Here is a 22872-nt window from a genome sequence, read left to right on the forward strand (position 1 = left end):
AAATTGAGTGGAAAGAAAAAAAATTACAGACCACAAGTTACAAACACAAAAATCAACTTAAAATTATAAAGTAACATAGTTAACCTAACTAACCCGACCCAGTTAACACTAACCCGATTGGGGGTTGAGGGTTAGATTTTTTATCTAGATTTTTTAAAAATAGCCCGATTAACCTAAACCTCGATCGAGTTAACCCGATTAATACCCCCCGCTACAATTGTGCTGGAAGCGTATGTCGCAGCTGACCCTCCCATCAACCAAGGATGTCGGGTGAATTTGGGTAGGGGACGAAACGGACCAGTTTTACGCTAGTGGTTTAAGAAAGGTGTACTGAAATCGAAATGTTTGAGCAAAAATTGTATGTACATCAGTGGAAGTAGGCTCCAATCAAAGTTAATGCTTTTGTTTGGCAAACGATAGTAAATAAGTTCCCCACGATGGAGGCACTACATAGAAGGGGTGTACTATCGCCTGACGTAACATGCAAAATATGTGGGGCACTTGTGGACACGTGGGGCACTTGTCCTTGATTGCATTGTGACGAGAATAGCTTGTTTGGGAGTTTAAGAGTGGTCCGGGTACAAGGTAGCGAAATGTAACTCATTCAACCAACTTTTTGTTTGCAAGTGTAATGCATGCCAAAATGAACACCATAGTGTATGATGTTATCATGATTACTTATTGGTGGCTTTGGAAGCAGAGAAAGCCAAAATATTTCGGGGCGAGTTGTTTTAAGTGAAAATTATATTAGACAGCATAAAGGTTTGCACGTTCTCATAGGTCAAATATCGAGAAAAACCGTAAGCTTTGGAGTGTGTCAGTAGGTGTATGTTTGATTGCTCGAGTCTTATAAATAAAATAAAGTTTGTTTAAAAGAAATTATCTATGTTAATGAATTTTCATTATTTAGTTATGATTAGTTTTTATTTTAAACAAACAAATCTAAATTAATTTATAAATTAATACACAATTTTGGAACGACGAACTTTGAACCCAAACCCCTTAAAATACGTAATGTTTTCAAACATCTTGGCCATAACTATGATAATTTATATCATTATAATGACATTAAGAATTCGTTAAGTTTTTAGTAATCTCTAGAAAAGCATGACGTGCAATAATATATAATTCTATCGAGTTGTCAATCATTGTAATGGTCAACGTCAGCAGTATATTCATCATAAATAGGTAACAGGTGCATTTCAAAATAATAAAAACAAAAAGACTCTTTATTTTGACAAAGATAGGACATAACCAATACATATACAATACCATGTTAGTATGATACCATCTTTTATTCTTTAGAACATATACGTGTCCATAAAGCCCACACGTGTCTCTTGCCAAGTGTCAAAAAACAATTCGAAATAAAGCCCAATTTAATTCTCCAGCAATCGTGTCTCCAAGTCCATAACAATCAATCTTTTGTTTTGATTGAGATCAAATTCTTTGATGTTTTACACGTGTCCTCTTGACATGAGATAGATGTGTTGGATGGTATGTGACAAATAATAGAGTGAGAAACGCCAATGATTGTTCTAATGTCGGAACCTATAACTAATATTGGTTAATTGGAAACTAAAACCTTTGTTGGTTTGTTCATATAGGTTGAATTGTGTTGGTCGGGTTTTGACGTGAGGGTTGAGTCAGTAATCTGTTTAGTGATTGAATCCGTTTTTAGTAAATAAGTTTTTGAAGATTTATATGCTTTAGAAAATTATAATATTTAAACTTAAACTTGTGACATCTCATACACATATGAGAGTGGTTGAACAATTTTGCGTAATATTTTTAAGGAAATTATTTATTTATATATATACTTTTAAAATTATGAAGTTTTAACACGAAACGTCTCATATATTTAATAAACGTGCTTTTACAATAGGCTCTTGGACCTATGTATCTTCGTGGTGGCGCAGGTGGAATTACGTACAACCTAAAACTTGTGTAACAAAGCGACTTGAATTAGATTTGGTAATCGGTCAACAAACGAGTTTCAACTATTTGATTTAGGGGAATCCATATCGTCAATCGGATTAAGCTTTTTACAATTATTTTCGGACGTCTGCTTCAATTTAAATGATGCTTTCTTGGAAAATCTTGACTGATTTGTGATAATATGTGATTGATTATAGAGTTAAGATTTCTTGGAATTCTTGACTGATTATTATCGGTTTCATGGAGACAAAGCGATTGATAAATTACTCTACAACAAAATAAACTAGAGTAAAAATAATCACTTCACGAATAAAGTGTAGCGTACTTACTATTACTCTACTTTTTTTTACACTGCTTACAACTTGTTTTTAACACTAAAATATATTGTACCTTAATACTTGAACAAAAATGATGGGCTTGGGACTGGGGTTTCATACTTTCATGTATGGGCCTTCTCAGTTTGCTATGTTGGGCCAAGTTGACTGGGTCCTTCAGTTAGTGAAGTCCCAAGTCAAGAGTACGAGAAAAGGACAAATATGTCAAAAAAACCTCAAAAATATGAAAGCGTGATCGTTAGTCTTGATAGCATCACCAGTTGTTATTTTTGTCCTTTTGTGCTACAACTTGGTTTTGTGTTATAAGTGTGATAATTGCTGAGAGGTCTTTGTATAAATGAATGGTCAAAATTCAAATTGAATTAAATGATATTTATGATACACTCTGAATTTGGGCATCTCAAGTCCTATCGGATTGTGATATACTGTGCTAAGTATGTACATGTAACATGTTACAGCGTAATTTTTTTCGATATCTAGCGACAGCCGTCTTCAAGCACCTCAAAAAGAGACTTTTGCGGACTAATAGGATCGGATGTATGTATGTATAGGGGTGAGTTTAATGAGAACCACATATGCGCTTTCAAGTCTGTAAGATATAATGAGATCAAGTAAATATGACTCGTGGTATTAACAACAGTAGTATATTGTATGTCACATTTGAATACATTGTGATAGAGAAATTTACACAGTGTCTATATTGTAAAGAAGAAAACTAATAATAACATAGTGTATACATTGGTGATTGTATCACATGTGTTATTGGCTATGGTTTTATTGCACATGGATTATCACACCACGTTCTTATTGAAGATACTTTAATATATACCTTGTTCAATACAGTAGCTAGTTAATTTTGTTATGTATTGGTGCATATATACAATGCTTATGCATTATTAGCATGATCTTGAGTATGCATTAATAAATACGTCACTTTTAACATTTTGTTAATTATGGTGTATGCATTAGTGCATCCAATTTTATGTATTCATATATAGTGTATTCACTTATATACGTACACTGTATGTTGATTGATACATATTATTATTATTATTATTATTATTATTATTATTATTATTATTATTGTAGTGTATTTAGTGGTGCTTACACTACTCCTAGATTCTTATATACTGTATTCACTTATTTATACACTATGCATATATTCTATATGTATATTGAATACGCTACTCACGATGAGCATAATTTAGTGTATGCAATGATGAATACATTATACATTAACTCTATATTAATCTAAAAACTTTAGTATATATATATTGAGACACACTATTTAATTATTGATTCTTCTTTTATGGTATGTGTGGGTGCATACACTATCGAATCAGCATGTTATAAGTTTTATTGTTCTAATCCGGTATATAGCCATCTCTCAATCCACTACTTGATATTTACTATTTTTAGTATTCTTGTAGTATAATATTTATGTTTGTGTAATTCAAGTGTCAATTTTAATGTAGGGAAGAGAGATTTAATAGAAAAGAAAAATATTTAATTCTTTGTCTAACGTATGTCTTTAGGTGTATTATTGTACTATTATAATTGAAAATAAATGATAATTTTCTTCGTATTTAATACGCATTAAATATATTTTTTAAATATTGATATTCTTTGGGATTCATAATTCAGATGGTGTCTTACTGTCTTATCAACAATCAAATCTCGTTGAAAATGAAAACTAAAGTATACATGCGGTAGAACTATAGAGCATATTTGAAGAAGAGTAGAAGGGTAACATTAACACCACTTGTAAGTTGTAACTAATCAAACTACAAGTGACTTGTGTGCAAGCATTATGCAAATCCACTTAAGCCAATGTCAAAGGGGAGATCAGGAATTCGGGATGCACGAGAAGTTGTCACAAACTAGAGAAAAAGTTGTGAAGAACCGTGGAAGAGACCGAGAGGTGGGAGATCAAGAAAGGAACCCATCCTCCCTATGTTGGGCGGGACCGTCCAAAAGGCTTCATCTCGAATGACTTTCCCACAGCCATGCGTATAAACAAGTAGAGTTTGATACACTCTTTCTTACAATCGCTATATCAGGTGTTTCAAGTGAAGTTGTGAGACAATCTCGTATAAAATGTGAGTGTCGTTGAGAGTACTATTCTCAAGGAGATCGTCTAAATTTAAAGAAACCTAGATTCATACAATTGGGTCCTAAAATGATACAACAAACATTTATGTATTCTATATTAAGAACAAGTTATTGGTCATTAAATATTAAAAGTGAGGGTGAGGCAATTACTTGCTTCCATTGAAAAAGTATGAGCCCAAAGCTTGATTTATATTTTTCACTTCTTCTTAGCATTTATATATATAAAAATGTGATTATGATTAATGATATCATATAATATATATGTTCTTGTATGTAGGTCACTACTAGAAAAAGAGATGTTTTTCTACAACTGAATTCGTAGGAAATTTGTTGGAAAATTCAGTTGCTAACAATTTTCCAACAAAAAGTTACGTTGAAAAAACACATGTTTGAAAATCGTTTTCAATCGTTTTCCAACAACTTTTCTTACAAAATTGCTACAAAAAACACGTGGTTGTAAACTTCCTACAACTTTCATACAAAAACTATTTTGACTTACATAATGTTTATTAGATAATATTGTAGCAAAGTTGGAGCTTATCTTTTTTTGTTCGAAATCTGTTGGAACTACTTGTTGTAGGAAATTTTTGTGGGAAAATGACTTGTTTTCTAGTAGTGAGTGTTGGTCTCAAACCATCTTACTGTTTCAGTTCCTCCAAATCAGTTACACGTTTGATATTGTCCCGGGCAACACTTTGGATCCTCCGACCTTGGAGGAGCCGGCGGTGTACTAGTGTTCAAGGAAAGCTCGTAAACTTGGCTGACTTGGTGAGGGATATCAAGGCTCTCGATTTCTTTGAGTTAAATACAAATCGAAAAACATAATAAGACTTGGTTTGGAGGAGTTTTAGTTTGTAGGCGTGTTTCGCTTTGTTTGGTGGTTTCTTTGTATTATATTAGTGGTTGTAGTGGCTAGCGTCTCGCTTGGCCGGTCTTTATATTGATATAACTTGTCGGTCGTTCAAAATAAAATCATTATTATTTAACTAAAGGGAGTGGCACGAATTCAAAATCTAGATTTCACCAGAATTCAACACGTGATATCAACCAATACTTAATAAGAGAGGTATACGAGAAAACGAACTTTTAGGTAAACCAAAAAACTGAAACGTGTCTCCCATTATTTTTATTTAATAAACCAAACCAAATGCAATATAGTTGGATGTAAGAATGAGCAAAATCGGTACATGTACCGGTCCCGAAATCGGTACCGATTTGGTACCGTTGGTACCGAATCAGTATCCAAGTTTTGATTTTCAGTACTGGTATGTACTGGACCGGTATTTCCCAAATTTTACCTTCAATACCGGTACCAGTACCGAACCGAATATTTCGGTACCGGTACCAAGAATTCGCGAATTTCGGGACCGAGACCGGTCGGTACCGGTACATTCCCGATCTCATCCCTAGTTGGATGTAGGGCTGTCCAAACTGCTCGCCGCTCGTTCGTCGTTCACTCGAAAAATTCTCGTTCGATTTCGGCTCGGTTTGGAAGTGAGCCGTTCGGCTCGGTTCGATTTAAAAGCAATCCAAGCACGAGCAAAGCCTCGCTCGGTTTGGTTTGGTTCGTTTTTGCTCGAATTATTTTTTATTTATTAGTTTTATATATAAACTTTATGTATATATATATAAAAGTATACTATTTTTTAAAGTTTTTAAAATTTCTCTCTTTTGTGTTGAATTCAAAGTTCAAATTTAAACAATAGCCACTCGTTTATATATGTTTTGTTGTTAACTATGAGTTTTATACATTTTAAAGGTGAAAGTTTAGACAATTTGGAGTTGAAAGTCTTGAATTAATGATATTTTGAAGTTTTAGAAATTTAAAATTGGAAACTTTGTATGAAATCAAGCAAAACCAAACCGAACCAAGCCGCTCGGTTTCAAAACCAAACCAAGTTCAAACATAAAGATATCGCTCGTTTCTTTAAATTCAATCCGCTCGGTTCGGCTCGCTTTTAAACCAAACCAAGTATGAGCATGCACGTGTTCGGTTCGGTTCGGTTCGTGAACAGCCCTAGTCGGATGCACTTATGACATAGAAGATGAGAGAGAGAGAGAGAGAGAGAGAGAGAGATGGCTAAATGCATACATTTGTGAGATTGTGAGAGAATGAGAGAGTAATGAAAGAGAATGTAGGATGAAAGAGAATGTGTGAGAATGATGATGTGTATAGTGAGGGTTTGATATAGGCGGGAAGACCACTCGACTCATCTCGGTGCTGAAAATTTTTGTTTCAAGACGTTGAACAATTGCTATGTGATGGCTGGGTGACTTTTTTTTAATAAAAAATCTTATTCATAATTATAAATCTATTTCTCCTATATATACACAACCCAAAGAAACATTATTTTAACCCAAAAACACTTACATCTCTCTCAAAATGTCATTCTTTCTATCCCAAAATATAGTTTCATATAACAAATGACACCTAGAGTAACACCTAGAGTGTGGAGCGTTGATGGAGAAACAATGGTGGCAACAGTCTAGATGAATGTGTCGGATAACAAGGCCAGAAACGACGGTTTTTTTACGGAAATTTAAGTGGATTTCAACAAAGTTTCGATGAAGCCGATATACCAAATCAATTCAAAGTGAATGGGATTTGAAATCCTAGGTTACCAAATTTTACCAACTATACAAGCGCACACTTTACATGTGGACGAAGGTTGAAACAATTGTTGACGCCCTTTGCAAGTACATAGCACACCACTAGAGACATGGACGTAACCATTTGGCGGCGTGAGACTTCTAAAAAATCATCCCATCATTCAGACGGTCCTGATTCAATGTGATGGTTCTGACTTCGGGCATTCGTTCTTCCAATATTAACAACTGAGAAAAACAATTTTGTAAACTTGGTATTTTAGTTTAGATTTTAATGGTGTTTTTATTAATTTATAAATCTTGTCGTTTATAAATTATGAATGAAATTTATTTTTTAAAAAGTAATGTTAGTTTAGGTTCTATTTATTTTAATTTTTAAGTTGAATGATGAAAGATTGATTTTGATGGAAATAATGGAAATCCTATGTGGAAGAGACAATGAGTGTAAGATGGATGAGATGAGATGTAATATCCTGTTTTCTCGTTTCGGTTAATAAAATAAAATATGAGTTATTATGAGTCGGGCTTGTGTTGGGTAAGTAATATGGGTAATGAACTTGGGTTAATAAGGAAGGGAGAAAAACCATGGGCTTAAGCCCATGACCCATAATATATAAACCATTTTATTTCCTTAAATCATTCATTCACCCATTCCATACACCATCCAAAACACACACTTAAGCTCTCTATCTTATTCTCTCTTTCTCTAACCGAAACCAAGAGGAAAACCGAGCATCGACCCGAGGTAATGATTTTATAACCTTAAAAGGATCCAAACCCGCTAGATTTAGTCACAAAATGACGATCCGACACCCTAAACTGTTAAAGTCACGAGATCCGGATGGAATCGGATATAAACAGCTCAAAAGATGAGCTTAGGGTCACCCTAGCTCAAATATTGATCGAACGGGACGAGAAACGATGAAAAACGGTGGAAAACAACGGAGATCTCGCTTTTCTGGCGAGATCCCGGTTTTCCGGCGATGACGGCGCCGGAAAACGGCGTACGAGGTTAAGGATGTTAGAGAATGTTTCTGAAATTCTCTGACCTAACGCTAATTCGTTAAGGAGAAGTAGCGAATTTTTAGTAATTCGTTATGACCATTCGTTAAGAAGAAATAACAAATTAGTAGCAGATCGTTATGATCGATCGTTATAAAGGCCAGTTCGTTATAAAGACCAATTCGTTATGAGAGTCCATTCTCTATGAGAGTCCATTTGCTATGAGGGTTCATTCGTTATAATGGTTCATTCGTTATAAAGGTCCATTCGTTAAGAGATAACGAATCAGTCCATTGTATTCATTTGGGATAAGTTTCAAGAAGAAGATTTTTAGGAATTAAAGAAAAGGCTCACGTAAGCTCCAATCCTTGCTCTACGCGATAGTGACGAGGATTTGGTTGTTTGGACTGCTACAACGCATCGTGGGCTAGGTTACGTGTTGATGCAACGAGGTAAGGTTATAGCTTATGCGTCTGATGTGCTAGAAACAGTCAATTAACTATTAACTAAATTAAACAAGTAATAAAAACTAGACCTAAGTCTCAACTACACAAAACACCGGCAAGTGAACCGGTCAATTGTACTAAAGCTAAGTAAGTCCGGAATATCGAACCCACAAGACTCTATAAATTACGTTAATTAACTAATTAGACTCGACTTACGACACAACTATTTATTATTAATGTTTTCTGGGGGTTTTTAAACTAATATTAAACTAAGAAAGTAAATAAACAAGTAAACTAGAAAACAAGCAATTAATCACAAGATCGAAACCAATCAGAGAAGTAATCTACCTAGGTAAGAATCCCATGCATCAACAATCATCAAGCAATGGACAAATAACATGATATGGAAACTGATTTCTAAATATATTCTTCTAACAAACCCTAAAGGACCCTTGACCGAATCAAACGACATCCCAAAGAATAATTATTAGATTATTAAGCAATCAGTAATATTGATTTCCTCACGGTTATCAAATAGGGTTAATTAATAGTATCTAAAGCAAGCAATCTTACGAAACACTAAACCCTAGATAATATGATAATCTAACATGACATCAAGAACATGGATCAACACAATAAGCAAGAATATTGTCACTATCTATCCTAGCATGCAATTGACCAAGACACATGAATAACTCCTCACCTTACAGCTATTGGAATTTAGCAAAACATTCAAAATCCTAATCAACAATCAACAAGCTTCTATGATCTAATGGTCCCATTCAACCATAATAATCAAAACACCAAGTAACTGATTAAACATAAACCCTAAATCTAAAGAACACAATCAAAAGATAAAGATCTATGTGAAGCAATAGTTAATAATCAACCAAGATAATAAATACTTATACGCATCACGACAACAAAACCAAGTCTTTACTATTAATATAACGAAACCATAATCAAACAATTGTCCAAAGCAAGAATCAAGTCAAAAACATGTTCATCAAACCTAGGTAGACATGGAGTCTAGCCTAGCATAATCATAATCAAATAACTAGAACAAATAAAACAAAAGAGAATCATGATAGATAATGAACAAGGATAATAAAAAAGAACGAAAGAACCCTTTTTATTTGATCCTAGAACACTTGTATGAAAGCTCTATGATCTCTAATGTATTCAACCTCCAAAATCCTTCAAAACCTTGCTTTTTCCTCTTGAAATCGGCTGCCCAAAACTCTCCCCACGGCTAGGTTTATAAAGATGTTTATATATTAAACGAGCTGGGCTTGACTTGCAAAATTTGGCAGCCCAGAAGGCCTAGGCGCCCCGCGAACGACTTGGCCCCTAGCCTTCGCGCGGCACGGCGCCCTCCAAAGGGAATTTCGGATTTTTGCCTTTTCTTTGTTACTTAATCATCTTAGATCTTTTTCTTGAACTCCAAGTCACGTTTAGAACCTTCAAGACCTTCTTTTCCTTGACTCTCAAACCACCATCTACATGAAAAGCAAATCAAAAACATTAAGTGGAATAATCATGTAACCATTAACGAACAAAACGAACTTAAACTTCTTTATGAAATGATAGAAAGAATTAGATTTAACGTGCAAGACACCAAATGATATAAGACACAATAACTATAAAACACTTGACTCAAAACCTAATTTAATAAAAGATGAACTAAACACGAACTAAACCGAACTTGAAACATTAAAGAAACACAACTTTACAAGGGATTTGAGATGTATAAATAGATGTATATCAAATATCCCCACACTTACTCTTTTTTCGTCCCTGAAAAAGTCTGATGCAGTTGGATCAGAATCAGAAAATACAGTCTTAAAAACATATAAGTTAATTTTTAAGGCTTAGAAGAACGCAAAAACCGCGATCACCGATATTGTTGTCCACTTAAACCCATGCCTTAATATTTACCGGGACAAATGAGATCCGACAATTAGTACTCAGTGGTTTACACAATTAAGACCCGCTTATTTTCAGCTTTTACCGGACCAGACCATCCCAACTTGACTTAAACCTCAAAATTAGTAGAATTAAAACTTTTGTTGCTCTATTTTTTTTTTCATGAATAGTTAAGACGATCAAGGGTATTATTTATCCACCTAAGCTTAAGCATCAAAGTCTACCAAGCAGCCATTAGATACGATTAAGGTTCAATTAATTAATAGCTAGTGCTCCCCACAACATGACATACCCCCGTTATCAAGCAATACCCCGAAATCACCATAGGTGAGCATGCAAAATTTCATCTGTAGGGCTTACATGTAGCGTGTCCCTTGTGGTCCGTTTCTTAATGGTAATGAGACGCGAGCAAGGGGACCCCACATGGCTAACAGCGTGGATGACCAAGTCTGTAGTGAATTTGTACTTTTGTACTTTTGTGATCATGTTTATAGACTTATAAGGGTTTGTTCTTTTTGGATTAATTTTAAATATTCACAACCCTACTTAGGAATTGTGAATACCCAGATGAATAGATTACATACAGACCCATGGTCTCCGGACCCGGGGCATCCCATCAATACAAGATTTAAGGTTATAAAACCATACGCCAATGAGGTGTAAAACACTAAACTAGCAGTTTTAAGTTTATATCACAGGCTACACGGCATACTCTAACGTTAAACCTATCCAAGCATCATATGATAACGTATTCAGATTTTAAAACTCATAATATTTCCACTTTTTCATACCAAAATTTGAGGCTTGAGTATGGCCCGACCTTTCATTACTTATCTTCCACGGACAAAACGCTTTACCCACAAAAGATTTCCGTTTTAACCATTTTATCAAATTGCCCCCAAGGCTGAGCCTACCGACACATCCCAAGTTAAGTGCGTTTTCTATTATTTATCTCATATTATTAGTAGTTTGAAAAACCGATTTCCCGATAAATATCATCATCTCCTACTTTATCGCAAAAAACTAAATTCAAGGGACAATTTTAAAACATTTTTTCAAATTTTTTCAAATTTTTTCAAATTTTTTAATTATTTTTTTTTCTTTTTTAAATTTAAACATAACTCGATTTAAACTACGACTCAAATATCCTATCCCCACACTTGAATTTTGTATTGTCCTCAATCCAAGGATAAGGACGACTTAAATAAAAATTAAATTAAAAATAAAGTCGGACTACAAAACATTAAAACTCTAAAAATTATAAAAACAAAATAAAAAGTTAATATGCTAGATAATGGAAAAGACTTAGCTGGTAATATGCACATGAAACATGATGCTAAAGTCTTCTTCCATGAATGCCCTCCAACTACGAACGTGCTCAGTAAATGGTACCTTCTCTCACGAACGAAAGCGGCAAAACAAAAAAAACATGTCTAAAAATGTATCTTATCATAATGATAGATATTATGCAATTAAAGTATTTCACCAATAAATATATAAAATATAATAATCAGGAGCAAATAAATAATCATGAAGTATACGGCTCCACTACTACTCCATCCCCACACTTGTCTTTTTCATTAAAGTCTTCATTGGGGATCATCTCTAGCTCATACAGTCTCTCTTTTACATAGCAAAACTCAACAAAAAACAAAACAAAGACGAACTACAAAAAACTACGTTAGCGACTTGATAACTCAACGAAACTAAGAAAGTAGAAATTAAAATAAAGAAAAATCTACAAACTCTACACTTGAGTTTTCACTCAAGAACCCATGCTATGCTAGTCACGTGGCGAACCGAGTGGAGCTTCCTCCACCTCGGTAGAAATCCAATGCCCTTAAAGATACCGAATCACGATCCGACCATTCATCAATCTTGGTCTTCTTCTTTCTAACACCACGAACCTTTTCAAACTTACGCTTTCCACCACCTCTTTCTCCAAAACACTTCATCAGTACCTGAGAACTAGAAACCGCTCGCTCCTTTTTCACACTCGTTCTCACCGAACGTGAATAGTCAAGACTAGGACTCATGCCCGAGATAAATGATTCTATCGAGTAAACTGGGTGACATGGATCAATGAGACCGTCTTGACCACTCAGATATCTCATGGACTTAGCCAAATAGGTGTCACTATCATCACCGGCTCTAAGAGTGATCTTACCTTCAAACACATCTATGACCGCCCTAGCAGTACGTAAGAATGGACGATCTAAAATTATAAGAACTCTCTCGTCGGCCTCCATATCTAAAACAACGAAATCTATGGGGAAAACTAAATTATCTACCTTAACGAGCAAATTCTCTACGACACCCCTCGGATACTTAACGGAACAATCGGCTAAAGACGACGTCATACGAGTAAGGGTGAGCTCTCCTAGGTCTAGCTTTTCATATAAAGAATATGGCATATGGTTTATACTAGCTCCTAGATCGGCTAATGCGTGACATGTCGTATCACTTCCGAAAAGGCATGGAATGGTAAAAACACCGGGGTCGGGTAATTTCTCCGGAACTTTATTGAGAACTACTGCAGAACACTCTCCATTTAAGGGCACAGTCGACAGCTCCTCCAACCTATCCTTTCTTTTAAGAAGGTCTTTCAAAAATTTGGCGTACTTAGGCATATGCTGAAGAACTCCTACGAATGGATGGTTGACAATCAATTGGCTAAATATATTAAGAAAATGCCCGTAATCTTTTGTATACTTTTGATTCTTTAGACGAGTGGGATACGGGACACAGGCTAGGTCAATGGTGTGTGGTGGTGGTCGGACTCCAACTGGCTTCTTATCGGTGTTTTTCTTAACTTGCGGCTAATGATTGGTGTTGTATTTTGTGACTTACTTGGAGCCTCTAACTCTATCTCCTCATCTATCAACTATCGTCCCTATCTTCCATAATTTCTCTACTAACTACCTCCGGACCTAAAACCCTACCACTAAGAGTGGAGATGGCGTTCAATTGAGCAGCCGGATTAGTTTGAGGGACACCCGAAAACTGACCTGGGGGCCTTTATTCTAAACGACGAGCAATATCACCAACAGTCCTTTGAATATCTAGAATAGAATATTGTTGATTCTTGAAGAGGAAATCGTGTTCGGCTAACTTTTTATGTGTAACTTGATCTCTCTCCAAGATTAGCTTCATCATCTCTTCCAAACGCCCAAGTCCACCGTTCGAATCCTGCACATTATTTTGGACATTAGTACCATCAGTGTAATTGTTATTGAAATACTGATCTTGTCCTGGAGTATAAGAATTTTGAAATCCGGGTGGGGCACCCGACGGACGCCAATTAGCGTTATTCTGATTCGGGTTCTTGTAAGTGTTCAAACTCTGATTGTTGTTGTTATAATTGTTGGGAAACCTGTTCTGACCAGCAACAAAATCGACCTGTTGATTCATCACCGGGCAATCCAACTTACCATGTCCACCTCTACAAAACTCACACGTGTCCACCTTGGCCTTCAGCTCCTTAACCTCTCTAGTCAGTGATTCCAAAGCAGCAGCCACACTAGTATCCAAATTAACCTGGTGTACACCTCTAGCGGATGAGGATGTACTGCTGACGGGAGTGGATTCCAGCGATGTGGCTCTTTGGCAAGGTCCGATTGAGCGAAGCTCTCAAACATCTCGTTACATTCGGCGACATTCGTCCTAGCCAGTAGACTTCCTCCCGCGGCCGTGTCGAACCGAACTTGGGTTTCGTAGTTCAACCCATTGTAAAATTTTTCCATGAGAGCCCATGGTGTGAGACCATTCTGTGAGCATCGAGACAACAAGATCTGAAAACGCTCCCAAGCATGACAATATTGCTCCCCCCGGTTCCATGTGAAAAGAGTGAATCTGATCGCGAAGAATAGCCACTTTAGCCAGTGGGAAGTATCTCTTGATAAATGTAGAACGTAGTGCCTCCCAAGTGGTGAACGTGCTAGGTGGCTGCGTGTCAAGTCAAGTAGCTGCTTTACCTGCAAGTGAAAACGGAAAAAGATGTAAGAAAATAGCATCTTCGGTGGCACCTTATAAATTAAAAGTTTTAAGAACGCGGTAAAGTCGGTTGATGTGAGCCGGTGCATCCTCGTCATCACGCCCTGTGAACTGATTAGTTTGAACGATGTTGTTCATGACGTATGACGGAATCTGCCACGAGTTGGGATTGTTAATTGCGGGAACGACGATGCATGACTGGTTTCCGGTTAAGCCATCGAAGGCTTGAGCAGCAATTGTTCTGTCGTCGGCCATTTGATCTTGATTTCTTGGACATTCCGGTGGTGAACTGGATGGTGAGGATTCCGGTGTAGAAGTAGCTTCCGACGGTGGTCCTTGCGAATGAAGATGTGGCATAAACCTTAAGGACGCAACGGACTAAGTGAGTAGACTAAAAATACTTAAAAATAAAAATAAAAATAAACTAAAACTTAAATTAGACTCCTACTACTCAAACGAAAATAAACAAATAGCACGAATGTAGAAAATAAGTCCAATTAATAATAACGCAATTGCCAAGAGTCCCCGGCAACGGCGCCAAAAACTTGATGTGCTAGAAACAGTCAATTAACTATTAACTAAATTAAACAAGTAATAAAAACTAGACCTAAGACTCAACTACACAAAACACCGGCAAGTGAACCGGTCAATTGTACTAAAGCTAAGTAAGTCCGGAATATCGAACCCACAGGACTCTATAAATTACGTTAATTAACTAATTAGACTCGACTTACGACACGACTATTTATTATTAATGTTTTGAGGGGGATTTTAAACTAATATTAAACTAAGAAAGTAAATAAACAAGTAAACTAGAAAACAAGCAATTAATCATAAGATCGAAACCAATCAGAGAAGGAATCTACCTGGGTAAGAATCCCATGCATCAACAATCATCAAGCAATGGACAAATAACATGATATGGAAACTGATTTCTAAATATATTCATCTAACACCCTAAAGGACCCTTGACCGAATCAAACGACATCCCAAAGAATAATTACTAGATTTTTAAGCAATCAGTAATATTGATTTCCTCACGGTTATCAAATAGGGTTAATTAATAGTATCTAAAGAAAGCAATCTTACGAAACACTAAACCCTAGATAACTTGATAATCTAACATGACATCAAGAACATGGATCAACACAATAAGCAAGAATATTGTCACTATCTATCCTAGCATGCAATTGACCAAGACACATGAATAACTCCTCACCTTACAGCTATTGGAATTTAGCAAAACATTCAAAATCCTAATCAACAATCAACAAGCTTCTATGATCTAATGGTCCCATTCAACCATAATAATCAAAACACCAAGTAACTGATTAAACATAAACCCTAAATCTAAAGAACACAATCAAAAGATAAAGATCTATGTGAAGCAATAGTTAATAATCAACCAAGATAATAAATACTTATACGCATCACGAAAACAAAACCGAGTCTTTACTATTAATATAACGAAATCATAATCAAACAATTGTCCAAAGCAAGAATCAAGTCAAAAACATGTTCATCAAACCTAGGTAGACATGGAGTCTAGCCTAGCATAATCATAATCAAATAACTAGAACAAATAAAACAAAAGAGAATCATGATAGATAATGAACAAGGATAATGAAAAAGAACAAAAGAAGCCTTTTTAATCGATCCTCGAACACTTGTATGAAAGCTCTGTGATCTCTAATGTATTCAACCTCCAAAATCCTTCAAAACCTTGCTTTTTCCTCTTGAAATCGGCTGCCCAAAACTCTCCCCACGGCTAGGTTTATAAAGATGTTTATATATTAAATGAGCTGGGCTTGACTTGCAAAATTTGGCAGCCCAGAAGGCCTAGGCGCCCCGCGACCACCTTGGCCCCTAGCCTTCGAGCGACGCGGCGCCCTCCAAAGGGAATTTCGGATTTTTTGCTTTTTATTTGTTACTTAATCATCTTTGATCTCTTTCTTGAACTCCAAGTCACGTTTAGAACCTTCAAGACCTTCTTTTCCTTGACTTTCAAACCACCATCTACATGAAAAACAAATCAAAAACATTAAGTGGAATAATCATGTAACCATTAACGAACAAAACGAACTTAAACTTCTTTATGAAATGATAGAAAGAATTAGATTTAACGTGCAAGACACCAAATGATATAAAACACAATAACTATAAAACACTTGACTCAAAACCTAATTTAATAGAAGAGAACTAAACACGAAATAAACCGAACTTGAAACATTAAAGAAACACAACTTTACAAGGGATTCGAGATGTATAAATAGATGTATATCAGCTTCCAGGCAGTTGAAGGTTCATGAGAGTACGTATCCAACGCATGATTTAGAGCTAGCAATAGTAGTGCATGCTCTCAAGATATGGAGACATTTTCTGTATGGTACTAAGTGCACCATTCACACAGATCATATGAGTTTAAAGTACTTCTTCGAGCAGAAAGTGTTAAACATGAGACAAAGAAGATGGCTAGAATTAATAAAGGATACGACTGCAATATCAAGTACTATACTGGAAAATCTAATATGGTTGCTGACGCGTTAAGTCGTAAGAACGAGGAAGTCATTGAAACAGTGAAGTTATATAAGTTGATTGTTAGCTCGGATCTCTATGAAGAAATCATCAAGGTACAGTCTGAGGTGCTTGCAGATGGTGGATTAATGAAGAAGGAAAGGATTGTAGGGAAGCAAGACGAACTGATGGAAAACCTTCATGGTGTTAAGATAAGATTTGACCGTATGTGGATTCCACGCTATGGGGATCTTAGAGGTCGAATCTTAGATGAATCTCACAAGTCGTGATACTCGATTCATCCAGGATCCACCAAGATGTTTCAAGATTTGAAAAGAGATTACTGGTGGCTAGGAATGAGGGATGATGTGGTTGACCTTGTTAGTAAGTGCTTAACTTGTTTACAAGTTAAAGCTAAGCATCAGAATCTTTATGGGAAGATGCAGCCTCTGGAGATACCAAAATGAAAATGAGAACACATCACCATGGATTTCATAACTAAGCTACCCCGTACAGCTAGACATCATGATACCATTTCGGTGATTGTGGATCGTTTAACGAAAAGTGCTCACTTTCTGCCTATACGAGAGGCCATCTCGTCAGAAATGTTAGCAAATGTGTTCATAAAAGAGGCTGTGGTTAAGCATGAAGTGCAGTTATCGATAGTGTCTGATAAGGATACTCGCTTTACTTCAAGATTTTGGAAGAAGTTCCATGAAGCTATGGGAACAATATTGAACATCAGTACGACGTATCATCCTCAAACAGATGGACAGTCTGAACGAACTATCCAAACCCTTGAAGATATGCTACGTGCTTGCGTGTTAGAATTTGGAGGAAGTTGGGATGATCATCTACATTTGGCAGAATTCTCTTATAACAACAGCTACCATTCAAGTAATGGTATGCCACCGTTTGAGATGCTTTATGGTAGACATTGTAGAACCCATGTATGTTGGGGAGATATTGGACTGAAAGAGATTGGATGCCTGGAAGTTGTGCAAGAAACCTCTTCAAGGTTTGATCAGACCAAAGCAAGAATGAAAGCTGCTCAAGATCGTCAGAAGTCATAAGCTGATAAGCGGCGAAGTCCAATCGAGTTTAACATTGGTGACAATGTGATGCTCAAGGTCTCGCCTTGGAAGGGAATTATTCGTTTCAGGAAAAGAGGAAAGTTAAGTCCAAGGTACAATTGATCGTTTAAGATTGTTGATCGTTTCAGGAAAAGAAGGAATTCATTCTACCTTTCATGTTTCTCACTTGAGAAAGTGCCTAGCTGATGACACGCTGCATGTGCCATTAGTAGACATCGAGGTTGATGAGCAGTTAAACCATGTCGAGCAGCCTGTAGAGATCGTTGGCCGCAAGGAAAAGCAACTTCGTCATAAAGTTATCCCTTTGATAAAGGTGATATGGAAGCACCGTAAAGGATCAGATGCTACTTGGGAAGTTAAAGATGAGATGCCAAGTTTTACCCGGGATTGTTTCTGTTGTAGTTAGGTTTCGGGGACGAAACCTCTTTAAGTAGGGAAGACTTGTAACATCCCGTTTTCTCGTTTCGGTTAATGAAATAAAATATGAGTTATTATGAGTCGGGCTTGTGTTGGGTAAGTAATATAGGTAATGGACATGGGTTAATAAGGAAGGGAGAAAGACCATAGGCTTAAGCCCATAACCCATAATATATAAACAATTTTCTTTCCTTAATTCATTCATTCACCCATTCCATACACCATCCAAAACACACACTTAAGCTCTCTATCTTATTTTCTCTTTCTCTAACCGAAACCAAGAGAAAAACCGAGCATCGACCCAACGTAATGATATAATGACCATAAAAGGATCCAAACCTGCTAGATCTAGTCGCGAAATGTAACACCCTGGCTAAAGCGGAATACGCCCGGGTGCGACGTAAAGATTGCCCAAAACACATGTGACACTATTAAGTGGCAATAATATCATTAATTCATTTAAATCCCAAGTACACAAGTTTATCAAATAAACAAATACAAAGTAAAAGGAACAAAACAACGTCTTCTTGTTTATTATTTAAATAACCTAACTTCTAGTATTTCTCGCCACTTCATCCTCTAATGAAAGTACCTGTAGCATATATATAAAATAAAGTCAACTAATTGAATAGTTGGCGAGTTCACACAAGTTTGATACAAGTACTTAAAAACCATACAATTCCATGAAACTTGGTGTAGTAATAGCGTAAGCAATGTCTTTTCCATTCAGTAACAACTAAATGTACTCGGATCGGGGGTCCCTATTCCACTCATAACATCGAGGTCCTTAGTGCATAGGGGGGCGTATGATCATACTTATTGAGGCAACCATGAGCAAGTAGTCTTTGAGCAAGTAAACAAATAAGCACATAAGTCCATGTAACGAATCGTATTTTGTAATAATAAATAAATGAAATTTAATTGTTGATAGGATATATATGCTACCCCCAAAATAGTTAAAAAAGGGTAAAAAAAGGGGTGTGAGAAACTCACATTTGAGATTGGATGTTAACTTGAAAGTATAATAAGCGTGTTATATAAAACCGAACAATCGAATCTCACGAGCTAAAAATAATAAGAACACGAGAATTACTAATTAATTCAATGGAAAAAAACATGTCGGTTTTAAGGTTCATATATTATTATTTGTATATATACTTTTACCCTTTTAAAGTATATTAATATTAAAGTTTAACGGATTTTCATGATTTAATATTATATATAAGTTTTATACTAAATTTGTATACAATAATGTTACGGAATTCTAGCGTTACCGGTATGATTATTAGTATAAACATTTGTCGGTTTAGAGTTAAAGTTACAACGATATTAGATTACATATATACATATTTATATAGTGATTTTACGAGTTTTAACAACGGTTCGGGTTTGTAAAAGGTTGGTATTTGGATAAAAACGCTAAAATAATCTAAAACCATTTGTATTTAACTTAAACTGATTTTATTTGATTAATAATAAATTTTATATGATTTTTATTAATAAAGAAAAAGGTTTTTTTTAAAAATAAAAAATAAATCTAACAAGCACTGACCCGGGTTCGAACCCGGGTCTCTTGGACCACACTAACCAGAATCAACCACTAGACCAAACTTTATTTGTGTTTAAAAGATGGAAAGTATTAAATATAAACAAATCTTTTAACTTCATCTTCTTCCTCATTCAAACCCTAGATCTAATACTCTTAATCTGTTGATTGTTTGTGATTTATGTTAGGGGTTTTGTTATTCGCTTGAAACTAATACGAAATCATATAATACTTACTGGATTTGGTGCCGTAAACACGATGAACAGGACTTGGCCGGAACCGATCTTAGATGAACAAGTTGATGATTATAAAGTGTTTGTATATATAATTTTATGTTTGTATAAGGTTTAGATAAAGATTACCGACCTATTTATACTTTCAATTGGATCGTTTGGTGTTTCAATCGAGTTATTACGAGTTCGGTTGAAATCCGATCGGTTGGGGATTAATACGAGTTAATTGGTTCGTAAATTGTGAATTAAAATACATAATGATGTTTAGGAATTGTGGAGACGTCGTTTGATGGGATTAACGGATAAAATGGAGGTTAAACGGGTATTTTAGAGGTCGCCGGAGGTCTCGCCGTCGCCGGATTTGCATCGCCGGAAAAACCCAGGGGAGAATGGGGGGTGGGGGCGGCTGTAGGGTTTTATTAATATTATATTATATTTTAAATTTTCAAGTTACACTTTAAGCCCCTCATCTTCTGAAACATATATAAACTGTTTTAAACTTTGTTTCATTTTGAACCTTAAACTTTATAATTATACATAATTGATTAAAACTTGTTATTTTTGTAATATCCATAGATTGTTTGCGTTTTATACCCGACAAATGTAAACCTTGATTATTTTATAGACCTTTATAGCTCGAGGATTCGTTAATTCATTTAAACGAATAGAAAATGAACGAGTAATAACTATAAATCGTTGAAATTAATATTAAATGATAAAATGACAAAACGAATTTATTGATACGACACAACGAGTCGGTTTAACGAATACAAATACAAATACGAATAAAAATTGACAAATGTCACACGAAACGATGAGCCAACACCCTAAATTGTTAAAGTCACGAGATCCGGATGGAATCGGGTATAAACTGATCAAAAGATGAGCTTAGGGGTCACCCTAGCTCAGATCTGGATCGAATGGGACGAAAAACGGTGAAAACGGTGGAAAACGACGGAGATCTCGCTTTTCCGGCGAGATCGCGGTTTCTCCGGCGATGACGGCGCTGGAAAAAGGCGTACGAGGTTAAAGATGTCAGAGAATGTTTCTGACATTCTCTGACCTAACCCTAAATCGTCAAGGAGAAGTAACGAATTAACTGTAATTCGTTAAGAAGAAATAACGAATTAGCAGCAGTTCGTTATGATTGTTCGTTATAAAGGCCAGTTCGTTATAAAGACCAATTCGTTATGAGAGTCCATCCGTTATGAGAGTCCATTCGCTATGAGGGTTCATTCGTTATAATGGTTCATTCGTTATAAAGGTCCATTCGTTAAGAGATAACGAATCAGTCCATTCGTTATGAGCCCCATTCGTTAAAGAGCAGAATAACGAATTAAACTTTGAAAGAATGACAGAAAGGTCCCTGGACTTATAATAAAATGGAATAATTGCAAGGAAGCTCTTGAACTTTGTGAATTAGAAAATAAGATAATAAATTAGAATCCTAATGAAAAATGTGTTAAGACAGTTAATGGAAATAAAATTTATCCAAGCTGACCTGTCAGCTCGACCCTAGCCAGGGGCTTTGCCCCTTGGACCCTGCCAGGGGCTGCTGCCCCTAGAACCCCGCTGCCAGGGGCGCTGCCCCCGGACCCCTGTTCGTTGAGGGTTATAATTAAACTAGAAACGTGTTATGGGTATTGATAGTTAATTGATACATGTAATTGTTATACAGTTAGTCGTGCACAGCTAAAGAAAGGAATAACCATTAACGGTGAACGTAACAGGACTCAGGTGAGTTTCTAGCCTCACTTCCTTGTTATGTTTTCGGGGCTGTGTGCATACTTAATGTGAACGTTAATACGCTTACCTTATTTGGTAAGCGTATGCTGATTGATGTGATAGTATGTATGAATGTTATGAATGAATGTTTGTCGGTGCGTGAACGATCTTCGGATACTGCACGACTCGATAGGGAAAGTACTATGTAGTATGCCTAGTATGAAATATGTATATATGAAAGTACGTAATGAAATGAGTATGTACGAAAGGACGATTATATAAAGAAAGGTATGTATGGTTATATGTATGGTTATATGACGAACGGAAGGTATGGTTAGAAATGGAACCGACCCTAATAATATCTACGAATGTAGTGAACCGACCCTAATAATATCGACGAGTGTAGGTAACCGACCCTAATAATATCGGGCAATGTAGGGAACCGACCCTAATAATATCGGCGAATATCGGGAACCGACCCTAATAAAATCGGCGAATATAGGGAACCGACCCTAATAATATCAGCGAAGGTTATAGGGGGGAATGCTCTTTAAAACGTATATGTATGATTGAAAGTATGTATGTATGTATGTAAATATGAAAGAAAGAATGAATGTACGAATGTATGTAAGTATGTAAGGAAAGATGAGAATATATGTATCTTCGGATACGTATTTACGTAAGTATGTGAATGTAATGTATATTGCCTGATTAACTAGAAGTCACTCAGCGTATCTGACTTTTAGTATGCACGCAGGTTAACAGACTAAGACAGCTGGTTTGAGTGGGACACATGGCAGGATTGAAGAGGCTGGCATCTGAAGATTTGTCATGATGTTTTGAATGCTATGTTTTTAAAAGACAAGTTATGGATGTTTGTAATGAATGGTTGACTTTTTATATTATTCCGCAAAAGTTTTAATTCACTATGATATTTAGAACTGTGTTTATGAGTGTAGGGCACCGGGATCGGGGCCTTACATG

This window comes from Bidens hawaiensis, unplaced genomic scaffold (genome assembly GCF_021521415.1).
Source record: "Bidens hawaiensis isolate Kalapana, Puna unplaced genomic scaffold, B.hawaiensis_p1.1 tig00029657_1, whole genome shotgun sequence".
In the NCBI taxonomy this organism is placed as follows: Eukaryota; Viridiplantae; Streptophyta; class Magnoliopsida; order Asterales; family Asteraceae; genus Bidens; species Bidens hawaiensis.